Consider the following 10,119-nt stretch of genomic DNA (forward strand, 5'->3'; position numbering starts at 1 on the left):
ATTACAGGCATGAGCCCCCAAGCCCAGGCTAGTTTTTTAAGTTTTTTTTTTTTTTTTTTTTTTTTTTGACAGAGTTTCACTCTTGTTGCCCAGGCTGGCATGCAATGCCGCGATCTCGGCTCACGGCAACCTCCGCCTCCTGGGTTCAAGCGACTCTCCTGCCTCAGCCTCCTGAGTAGCTAGGATTACAGGCGTGCACCAACCACACCAGGCTAATTTTGTATTTTCAGTAGAGACAGCGTTTCTCCATGTTGGTCAGGCTGGTCTCAAACTCCCAATCTCAAGTGATCCACCTGCTTTAGCATCCCAAAGTGCTGGGATTATAGGCATGAGCCACCGCACCTGGCCTGCACGTTCAAGTTTGAATTCAAGTCTTGATACTAGGTAAACATTGCTTTGTTTTCCAGAACTTATTGCTTCCCTACCATAATGTGGATTAAGCATCTCTATTTCTTTTTTCCTTTCCTTTTTTTTTTTTTTGAGATGGAGTCTCACTCTTGTCACCCAGGCTGGAGTGCAATGGTGCCATCTCGGCTCACTGCAACCTCCGCCTCTTGAGTTCAAGCAATTCTCCTGCCTCAGCCTCCTGAGTAGCTGGGATTACAGGCACACAACACCATGCCCAGCTAATTTTATACTTTTAGTAGACATGGGGTTTCACCATGTTGGTCAGACTGTCTCGAACTCCTGACCTCAGGTGATCCACCTGCCTCAGCCTCTCAAAGTGCTGGGATTACAGGTATGAGCCACCGTGCCTGGCCAGCATCTCTATTTCTGTACTTCTGATGTTTCTGACTAACTACTTTACTCTCTACTGATGGTACCGATTCTCTACCTCATAACTTCTACTTACTCATAATTTTTATTCATTTGTGGTCTGCTCCAGGTTCCCTCAATCTTCCACAGCACTTCAATTGCCTATTTCTGAGTTTGCATTTGCATGGTCAAGAGTAAAAGCAAAATAATATAAACTGCTATCTAATTGCACTAACCTGCTGACCAGTTATGGTTTGGCTACAGACTGGTCCTATGGTTTCCTTAAGAGGCTGTGGACTAGAAGGTTCTATGACGACTGGCCTCTTTGGCACAATCTCATTTTAACATAAGGTCTCTTAGATTGATCTTTCTTTAATAGCTAGTAGAAATACACATTTTAGCAATATGCACTAAAAGTAAAACTTTTCAAATTTAAACACATTTCCACATTAGATTTTTATTTAATGGAGATGAAGTCATAAATCTGGAATATTAATGATTAATGTTGATCTAGCTCTACTAAGTCACCTGCCATTACCAGGGGGAGGAGTCAGGTCAGTCCAGACAGCTTTACTTTGTTCCCTCCTCATACCTGAACTACTTTCATCTTCCTGGATAATGGGCAAGAGAAGGCAGAGTGGAACTAAAAGAGCTTTGCTGATGGGGCAAGTTCTCAGGAGCAGAGAAGTAAAATGGCCCCTTTCCTATTTCTTATATGGCTGTCTTGTCACTCCCTAAAAGAAGGTAAACCACTGTATTCAAAAACTTGAATCATGACACTCATCTTTCGATTCAAAATCCTGTATGAATTAAAAGGTTGGTAAGACAGTGAAGAAAGACAGACACTAAGAAATGCTACCAGGTATTTAAGATGGTCAGGCATTCTCTTCTCTTTTAAAACCTCCAGACTTCCATAATCCTGTCCATTGTATAATAACTTTCCTGCTTCTTTTCTTTCCATATATACCACTTCTAGCAAACTTTGTTCCAACTTTCCTATGTTTCTCACATTCACTTAAAATACAATCTGATCCAATGCTAATAATAATAAAATAAAAAATAAGAAAAAAACTGAGGTTCTGTCTCTTCCTTAAAACACTTTTCCCACCTGCTTGCTTGCTTTTTTTTTTTTGAGACGCAGTCTTGCTCTGTTGCCCAGGCTAGAGTGCAGTGGTGCAATCTTGGCTCACTGCAACCTCTGCCTCCTGGGTTTGAGCAATTCTCCTGCCTCAGCCTCCCGAGTAGCTGGAATCACAGGCGCCCGCCATCGCGCCCGGCTAATTTTTGTATTTTTTAGTAGAGACATCTACTAATTTCATTTTTTAGTTTCACCATCTTGGCCAGGCTGGTCTTGAACTCCTGACCTTGTGATCCATCCGCCTTGGCCTCCCAATGTGCTGGGATTACAGGCGTGAGCCACTGCGCTTGGCCCTCCCATCTGCTTTCTAAGACATCATCCTCTTGGTTTCCCCCACCTTACTGGTTGCTCCTTCTCAGTCTCCTGTGCTGATTGTTCCTCATCTCCCTGACATCTACATACTAGACTGCTGCAGAAAGGACTTCTCTATTTACATTCATTCCTTTGGAGATATCACCCAGTCTCATATCTTTAAATACCACCTGCAAATTGGTGATTATCAAATTTATATCTTTATGGACTTCTGGACTTCTCACTTGAACTCACTTTAACTGTCTACGCAATATCTTCACTTGGACATCTAAAACGATTTCAAATTTAACATTTCCAAGAATCCTAATCTTCCTCCCCAAACCAACTCCTCTTGCAATCTTCCCCATCTTGATAAATGTTAATGCCATTCTTCTAGTTGTTCAGGCCAAAACTCTAAAATCATCCTTATTATCTATTTCACACCCTTAAATTCCTCAGTAACTCTCCTGGCCCTATTCTCAAAATATATTCAGTATCTGAAAACTTCTCTCCACCTCCTACTGCCACCCTGGTCTAAGTCACATCATCTTTGACTAGTTCAACAATACTGAATTATTCTAATAGCCTAACTGGTCTCCCAGTTTCTGCCATTGCACCGTTTACAGGCTTCTGTCACAGTAGTTTTCCTTTTAAAATATAAATGATTAAAAAATAAATCATTTAACATCACTCCTCTGCCATAATCCACCCAAAGACTTCCAACTGCACTTAGAGTTAAAGCCAAAGTTCCTCCCATGGCCTTCAAGTTCCAATAACCTACTATGTAGTCTTCAACTCCTACTACTGTGCCCCAACTTGCCTCACTTCTGCTACACTGGCCTTCTTGCTCTCTTTCAAACAGACCAAGCATACAAAACTTCCAGCTTATTGTATGTATGGCAGAGCAGTTAAGAGCACAGACGTCAGAGACAGAATGTCTAGGTGCAAGTGAGTCCATCACTTACTAGCTGGGTGAGCTTCAGCAAGTTACTCAACCTTTCTGTGTCCCAGTTTCCTTATCTGTAAAATGCGAATAATAAAAGTACACCTCTTAGAGTTGTGAAGATTAAATGAGTATGTGTATATAAACACGAGTATATATATATAAGTGTATACACACACACACACACACACACACACCCCTAACACAGTGCCAGGTATTTGAAGCACGAATGTTCGCTACAACAGCGATCATTCTGATAATGATGGCTCTCTTCCACAGCACGTAAAGATGGGCAAATTAAAAAAATTACTGAAATATAGCACAAAGAGCCGGGCGCGGTGGCTCAAGCCTGTAATCCCAGCACTTTGGGAGGCCGAGACGGGCGGATCACGAGGTCAGGAGATTGAGACCATCCTGGCTAACACGGTGAAACCCCGTCTCTACTAAAAAAATACAAAAAACTAGCCGGGCGAGGTGGCGGGCGCCTGTAGTCCCAGCTACTCGGAGGCTGAGGCAGGAGAATGGCGTAAACCCGGGAGGCGGAGCTTGCAGTGAGCTGAGAACCGGCCACTGCACTCCAGCCCGGGCGACAGAGCGAGACTCCGTCTCAAAAAAGAAAAAAAAAAAAAAAAAAAAGAAATATAGCACAAAGAAAAATACACATAAATGCACAGGTGAATGAATTACATAAACTCAACACCAATGTACTCACCACCCAGACCAAGACACCCTGTCAGCACCCAAGGAGCCCATCTCATGCTATTAACCCTGCATAGTTCCTCTTAACCACTATCTTCACTTCTAACATTACAGTTTAAGTTTTGCCTGCTTAAGGCTTCTTATAAATGGAATCACGCCTGGGCGTAGTGGCTCACGCTTGTAATACCAACACTTTGGGAATCATGGCTGGGCATAGTGGCTCACACCTGTAATACCAACACTTTGGAAAGCCAAAGCGGGAGGACTGCGTGAGCCCAGGAGTTTGAGACCAGCCTGAGCAACATAATGAGACCTCATCTCTACAAAAAGTAAAAAAATCAGCTGAGCATGGTGGCATACACCTGTAGTCCCAGACACTTGGGAGGCTGAGGTTGGAGGATCACTTGAGCCTGGGAGATGGAGGCTACAATGAGCCGTGATTGTGCCACTGTACTCCAGCCTGGGTGACAGAGTGAGACCTTGCCTCAAATAAATAAAAATAAAATGGAATCATATATAATGCCTTCTTTTGTGTTTGACCTCTTTCACTTAACGATGCTTTTGAGACTCATCTGTATTATCAGGAATAGCTGTACACTGTTTTCACTGCAGTGTAGCATTCCTTTATATGAATATACCATAGGTAAGGGATATGAATTGTTTCCAGTTTTTTTTGCTATTATAATAATGACAGCAATGAACATTCCTGAGCCCTCCTTGGTATACATGTATGCATATTCCACTGGACATAACCTTGCAACAGACTGCTGGGTCAAAGTGTTTGCACTGCTGAACAGTTTTCCAGAGTAGCTATAGCAGTTTATATCCTCACCAGCGAGCATGGGAGTCACCATTGCTTTACATCATCAATACTTGCTATATTTGATCCCTTTTTTTTGAGATGGGAGTCTCCCTCTGTCGCCCAGGCTGGAGCTCAGCGATGCAATGTTGGCTCACTGCAACCTCTGTCTTTGGGGTTCAAGTGATTCTCGTGCCTCAGCCTCCCATGTAGCTTGGATTACAGGCTCATGCCACTATGCCTGGCCAATCTTTTAAAATGTTATCTGTTCTGATGGGTGTGTAGGAGTCTCTCATTGTGATTTTAATTTTATGTTCATAATTACTAATGAAGTGGCACCTTTACACATGTTTACCGGCCATTATCTTTTATGAAAGGTCTGTTCAAGACACTTATCCATTGTTCTATAGGGTTGTCTGCTCTTTTCTTATTGACTTGTAAGACATTCTTTAATTTTCTGTATATTGGAGGAGTAGGATTTAGTACATTTACTCCTGTATCCCCACAACCCAGAAGACAGCCTGAAACATAAAAAGCATTAATATTTTGTACATGAATGAATGCCTGATTGTTTGTTTTCAGATCCTAATCATACCCGTTTCTACAATTCTGCCTCATAATCTGACAACATATGGTGATTCCTCACCTCCAATCCAACCCAAGGAGGTTCTAACGTTGACTGCCCAACAATCTTTATAAAGTAGAACTCTGTCTGTAACACTCTCTTGGATACATCTGTCAATGGCTTCTTACAACCTACAAAATAAAACCTCAACCCTTAACCAGGCATTCCAGGTTAACTTCCCCAACTTACTTTTCTAATATGCTTTCCCTATCATCTAATCTTCCAATACACATATTTGTGGTTATGAAAAACAAAAAGGTCAATTAGACACTAACCACAAAAATCAGGAAGCAATTATTAATTTATTTTCATTCTTCTGCTGTAGAAAATATCTTTGAAGCAGAGGCAGCAGGATGTGCAAAAGCTCATAAACAAGAGGGAACAAAGTGGGGTTTTAAGTCGTAAGTAGTCTGGTGCTGGTGAAGAATAAGAAGGGAAGGAGGCCAAAACAACAACAGGGAACAGAGCCTATGACTCAAGGATCTTATATTTCCTTCTATTTAGCACTAATTGCTTTATATATGTACATAAGGACATTCATTTAATTTTGTTGAAAAAATAAATCACTGAATTGTAACTTGATTCTGATTAATTCTATCCAACAACCTGCCTGACATTTATATTCCTCCCTCCTCCAAAAGCCAAGCCTAACAAAATTTTAGAAATACTTGTAGATTTTCCAACTATTTCATAACTTATCAACTCCATAAATCATATGAAAAATTTTCAACTTTATGTTAGGTGGTCATCTATCAGAATTACCTGTATCAGGCTGGTGCCTTGGCTCATGTGTGTAATCCCAACACTTTGGGAGGCTGAGGCGGGCGGATCACTTGAGGTCAGGAGTTCAAGACCAGCCCTGGCCAACATGGTGAAACCCTGTCTCTACTAAAAATACAAAAATTAGCCAGGCATGGTGGTGTGTGCCTGTAATCCCAGCTACTTGAGAGGCTGAGGCAGGAGCATCACTCTAACCCAAGAGGCGGAGGTTGCAACAAGCTGAGATCACGCCATTACACTCCAGCCTGGACAACAGAGCGACACTCTGGTTCAAAAAAAAAAAAAAAAAATTAAAAGAATTACCTATATCAGAACATACTTATAGCAGCATGTTTAGTAAAGCTATAACAAATTTGAAATAAGTTTATAATGTATCTGGTTCAATCATTAACGGTTAACACATTATTATGTTGTACACACACATCGTACAGTGTTACACTATTAAAGTATTTTGCTTTAACAAAATTTTACACTTTGACAGTGCTTTATGTCTTCAAAGCTCTTTGTTATTATTTAATTTGATCCCAAAATAATCCCAATATGTTACCATGACAAGCAGGCACAATCTCTACATTTTACATTTGAAGAAACTGAAATGGAGGTTATTACATGCCTTGCTCAAGGACAGGGGGCTAAAAGTAGGCAAAACTAGGGAACCAGGTCTTCTGACTTCTACACTGCATTATTTCTACAATCCATACAATGTTTAGGGAAGCCTTATGTATAACATTCTTTGTTCATTGATAAGTTATTAAATATTAGCCCTTTAGAAAATGTAACAAACATGGTAACGTTATTTACAGCCAAACCCACTGCTCAACCTATGGCAAAAATCTACTAACTTTGGAAACAGCACCCTGCCTGTCAGCATGACAATGTTGCCTTATTATTAGTAACAGTGACTAAAAATTCTCAAATGATTTAACACATTTCTGAGCCTCTTAAAAAATTAAATGTACATTATTTCTATAAACTAACTCTAATAAGCTAACTAATTGTGACATTACATGCTCTATCTAGTTTGGGAGGAATAGCCCTAGTCTGGCATTTTGCCCAGATGGCTTGAATTTACATACAAGTTTTAAATCTTTAAGAAATCCTAGAAAAATAAATTTAGAGACTTAACTTCATAAAACATGAACAATTTCCATAGGTCACGGTGTTCTACAGGCCATAAACTAGTCTATGATTTTCTCTTTCATTTTAAATCCCCTCTCTTTTTTTTTTTTTTGAAACGGAGTCTCGCTCTGTCGCCCGGGCTGGAGTGCAGTGGCCGGTTCTCAGCTCACTGCAAGCTCCGCCTCCCGGGTTTATGCCATTCTCCTGCCTCAGCCTCCGAGTAGCTGGGACTACAGGCGCCCGCCACCTCGCCCGGCTAGTTTTTTGTATTTTTTAGTAGAGACGGGGTTTCACCGTGTTCGCCAGGATGGTCTCGATCTCCTGACCTCGTGATCCGCCCGTCTCGGCCTCCCAAAGTGCTGGGATTACAGGCTTGAGCCACCGCGCCCGGCGAATCCCCTCTCTTAAGCATAAAGCACAAAGGATAGGCAGGACCGCAAAAGAGAAAACATAGGCAGAGAGAAGGAAGCAGCAGATTACTAAAGGGCGTGCACTTTGTCTTGTAAAAGCAAACAAAGAACTTCATTTTCCAAGAGTCAAAGGAGACAAGAAATGTTAGCAATGGAAAACTGATCTTGCAGGTGTCGGTAATGGTACCAATTTTTTACCATCTTTTTCTTTTTCTGCCCTTTAGATATACAAACAATTGACCTTAAAGAAAAGTAACCCAACTCCTAAATTCCTGGAACTTCATGGTTTCCTTAATGAAGTCTGATATAGGATCAGCCATGAGAAGAGTCTGATGTAAAAAATATGTAAAGAATTGTATGGTTGGGTGCAGTGGCTGATCCCAGCAGTTTGGGAGGCTGAGGTGGGAGAATCACTTGAGTCCAGGGGTTCAGGACCAGCCTGGGCAACAAAAGGAGACCCCTATCCCCGACAAAAAAATTTTTAAATTTGCTGGGCATCGTGGTACACACCTGTAGTCCCGGCTACTCAGAAGGCTGAGGTGGGAGGACAGCTCGAGTCTGGGAGGTCAAGGCTGCAGTTAGCTATGATCGCACCACTGCACTCCAGCCTGGGCGACAGAGACCCTGTCTCAAATAAAAAAAAAAAAAGAACTGTAGAGAATAATTTTGTTTGTTATAGATTATAGTAACAAAATAACTAACAAATTAAAGCCTCAAGATTAAAAAAAAATGTATTAAATTCAACATAGAACAGATCTGAATTATGAAGATCCCAGGTTAACAGTTAATTACCTTCAGCCACCTCAGGCAATTATTAAAGACAGTTTGTTGGCAGAAAGGCACCTGTCAAGTACTATTATGCATCATTGCCTCTACAAATCCAGTCAACTCAAAAAATAAGCTGACCATACACCTGTCTCAAGAATCTTTATTCTCTGAGATTTTCACACTTTACTTTCAGTCTTTTATCAAGATTTTTGACCAGCAAATTACAGTAAATAATTAGATACCACTTTCAAGTCCTTATGTCAATTAAATGCTCCTCAGGTACTGCATGTACTCTTCTTTAACTGGGGTTTTAAACTTTAAAAACACCATTCACTGGCGTAAACCCGGGAAGTGGAGCTTGCAGTGAGCTGAGATCTGGCCATTGAACTCCAGCCTGGGCAACAGAGCGAGACTCCGTCTCAAAACAACAACAACAACAACAACAACAACAACAAAAATATCATTCACTTGTTTCTATAACAATGTATGTAGTCTTTTTTTTTTTTTTTCTTAAATCTCTTTAAGAGAGACTAAAGAGGCTGGGTGCGGTGGCTCACGCCTGTAATCCCAGCACTTTGGGAGGCTGAGGAGGGTAGATTACCTAAGGTCAGGAGTTTGAAACCAGCCTGTCCAACATGATGAAAGCTCATGTCTACTAAAAATGCAAAAATTAGCCAGGCGTTGAGGCACACACCTGCTACTTGGGAGGCTGAGGCAGGAGAATTGCTTGAACCAGGGAGGTGGGAGTCACAGCCAAGATCGTGCCACTGCATTCTGCACTCCAGCTTGGGCGACAGAATGAGACTTTGTCTCCAAAACAAAAACAAAAACACAAACTTGAATCTCCAGTGTGGCAGTATTGAAAAGGGGGCCTTTAAACGATGATTGGATAATGAGGGCTCTGCCCTTATTAATAAATTAATCCATGTATGGATTAATAAAGGATAAACAGATTCATGGGTCATCATGGGAGTACAACTGGTGGCTTTGTAAGAGGAAGAGAGATCTGAGCTTAGCACAATAGCACGTTCAGCCCCCTCACCATCTGATACCCTGCATCACCTAAGGATTCTGTAGACAAGAGTCCTACCAGCAAGAAAACCTTCCCAGATGCCACCCCTTGACCTTGGACTTCTCCGCCTCCAGATCTGTAAGAAATAAATTCCTTTTCTTTATAAATTAGCCAGTTTCAAGTATTCTGAAAATGGACTAAGACACCTTCCTGTGCCCCATATGAACAACTGGTCACCAGGACCTGACCATACTGCTCTGTAATCTCTAGAATTCTTCCATTTCTCCCCCAACTAATTACTACTTCCCTTGACTGGATTACTGCAAAAGCCTCCTCAACTGACTTTCATCCTTCTACAGTGTTAGGTATCCAATCCTTCCTGGCTGTAATGTGAAAAATGTTTGTGTTCTCTAGAAAACAAAGTCTAATTATGAGCCTTTGATGGTCCAGTCCCCTCTTTTTCCCAACATAAAGTCAAAACTCCTTAACGTAAAACAGAAGACCTTGGCCAGGCACGGTGGCTCACGCCTTTAATCCCAGCACTTTGGGGCCTGAGGTGGGTGGATCACCTGAGGTCAGGAGTTTGAGATCAGCCTGACCAACGCAGTGAAACCCCGTCTCTACCAAAAATACAAACAATTAACCGGGCATGGTGGCAGGCACCTATAATCCCAGCTACTCAGGAGGGTGAGGGAGGAGAATTGCTTGAACCTGGGAGACGGAGGTTGCAGTGAGTCGAGACTGCGCCATTGCACTGCAGCCTGGGGACAAGAGTGAAA

General features: G+C 41.7%; 1 protein-coding gene across 7 annotated transcripts in view; it reads right to left on the bottom strand.

The window, feature by feature from the left end:
- YES1 (YES proto-oncogene 1, Src family tyrosine kinase) overlaps window positions 1-10,119 on the bottom strand; it is an 86,843-nt gene that overhangs the window by 41,216 nt on the left and 35,508 nt on the right. The window contains exon 1 of one of the 7 annotated variants that reach the window (XM_017873552.1): window positions 8,071-8,112. The exons of 5 other annotated variants lie outside the window; for them this stretch is intronic. The gene's annotated coding sequence lies outside the window, so the exon portion shown is untranslated. Of the gene's footprint in view, window positions 1-3,150; window positions 3,201-8,070; window positions 8,113-10,119 lie in introns of those variants that run through there. One more of the 7 variants, XM_017873557.1, reaches the window with a different exon arrangement.

Source organism: Rhinopithecus bieti, unplaced genomic scaffold (assembly GCF_001698545.2).
Source record: "Rhinopithecus bieti isolate Rb0 unplaced genomic scaffold, ASM169854v2 scaffold_6946, whole genome shotgun sequence".
Lineage (NCBI taxonomy): Eukaryota > Metazoa > Chordata > Mammalia > Primates > Cercopithecidae > Rhinopithecus > Rhinopithecus bieti.